Source organism: Alligator mississippiensis, chromosome 2 (assembly GCF_030867095.1).
Source record: "Alligator mississippiensis isolate rAllMis1 chromosome 2, rAllMis1, whole genome shotgun sequence".
In the NCBI taxonomy this organism is placed as follows: Eukaryota; Metazoa; Chordata; order Crocodylia; family Alligatoridae; genus Alligator; species Alligator mississippiensis.
Window position 1 is genome coordinate 174,562,878 of NC_081825.1, and position 1,887 is coordinate 174,564,764.

A 1,887-nucleotide genomic window follows, 5' to 3' on the forward strand; every position below is an offset into this window, starting at 1 on the left:
GAATTGGGAAGAAAAATGGAATATGAAGAGGGGAAGTGTTTTATGTGACGTCATATGGTAGGTAATAGCAGAATGAGATGTAGAATGCAGGTATTCCAAATGCTAGTCTAATATCTTAGCCATGAGCCCATGATTTCTCTCTAAAAAAAGAAAACCAATCCTTGAAAACCAAATGCACTAAAGGTTTGGCGGTCTTCATTGTAAAACGGCATTGACTGGAAGGGAATCTTTATCAAAGTCACTGAAGGGGCTTTCTTTTTTGTATCATCATCATTAGGGCATCCTTCACCTCTTTGTTCCTCAGACTGTAGATCAAGGGGTTCAGCATGGGGATCACCATTGTGTAGAAGACAGAGACTGCTTGATCTTGTTCCAGTGAAGAACTGCTACTGGGTCGTAAGTAGATAAAGAATGTTGTCCCATAAAATATGGCCACAGCTGTCAGATGGGAGGCACAAGTGGAGATAGCTTTACGCCCACCCTCAGAGGAATGGATCCTCCAAATGGCAACAGAAATATACAGGTAAGAAAATAGGATCATCGCAATGGTGCTCAGTTGAATAGAACCAGCAAAGGTGGAAAGTAGTATTTTATTGACATGAGTGTCAGTGCAGGACAGTCGCAGGAGTGGAAGGACATCACAAAAGTAATGATCAATTACATTGGGCCCACAGAAGGACAGCTGAAAGGTGCATGTGGTAAGCATCGTTGCATTTGCAATCCCAGCCACATAGGAGCCAGCCAAAAGCCAGGCACAGCATCTTTTTGATATGACAATTCTATAGAGCAGTGGGTTACAGATGGCCACTTATCTATCATATGCCATCACTGCAAGGAGGAAGGATTCTGTAGTGGCAAAGGCAGCAAAAAAATACAGTTGTGTGACACATCCAGCATATGAAATGGCTTTACTCTCCCTAGAGAAACTTATCAGCACTCTGGGTGCAATAGATGAGGAATAGCCCAGGTCAACAAGAGACAAGTTGCTGATAAAGATGTACATGGGGGTGTAAAACTGGGAGTAACTCCAGATTAGAATGGTCATCCCAAGATTCCCTACCAGGGTGAAGACATAGATTACCAGGAACAAAAGGAAGAGAGTGACATGCAGTTCTGGGTGATCTGTGAATCCTGCAAGAATGAACTCTGTCACTCTGCTGTTGGTTTTGTTGGCCATTGAGTAACCTGGGCTTTGACGATCAGTGCACTCAGAAGGAATTTCTGCATTAAAAAAAAATAATAATAATAATAAAAAAGATGTCCTTCTGAGGGTGCACAAAGACAGTGATGACAGACTAGATCTCAACATGTATATCTGGGTCTCTCATTTTCTTGCTTTAAGAAAACTTTTCTTTTTTTGGATATCTCAGCTGTATCTTTTGCCTTATATGCTCAGCAGGGAGAAGCTTGATCCAATAAATGATAATACAGTAGATTCGTCTTATTGGAATCACTTTGGGAAATGGTGATTTGATTCTATTAACTGGCTGGTTCCATTAAAAGGAGACCTGATTTTTTAAGAACACAGATACTCACTCCTCCACAGCCCCCTGACCCTGCTGGTGCTCCTTGCCCTCTGCCTGCCACCCACAGCCCCCTGGCCCCCCCAGCCCTGCCACAGGGGACCCCAGGCTGCCAGGGCTACATGGCCAGGGACTTGGGCCCACAGCCCCATGACCCTGGCAGGAGGCGGTGCCTGCTGCAGGAAAAAGGAGCCTGGTTCCCCACCTGCTGCTGCCCACTGCAGGTTCAGGCATGGGGGTGGGGGCCAACTCCCCAGATCTGTGCATGGGGTGGGTGCAGGTAGTGAGGGTAGTGGTGCAGAATTGTGCCCCTTAAAGCTACCGCACCTGTGTCCCTATCCCACTCCCCACTGGGGCCCCAGCC

General features: G+C 46.1%; 1 pseudogene; it reads right to left on the bottom strand.

Annotated features, from left to right (window-relative positions):
* Positions 1–238: 238 nt before the first annotated feature.
* On the bottom strand, positions 239–1,177 carry LOC102566382 (olfactory receptor 5AR1-like; annotated as a pseudogene).
* Positions 1,178–1,887: the final 710 nt, after the last annotated feature.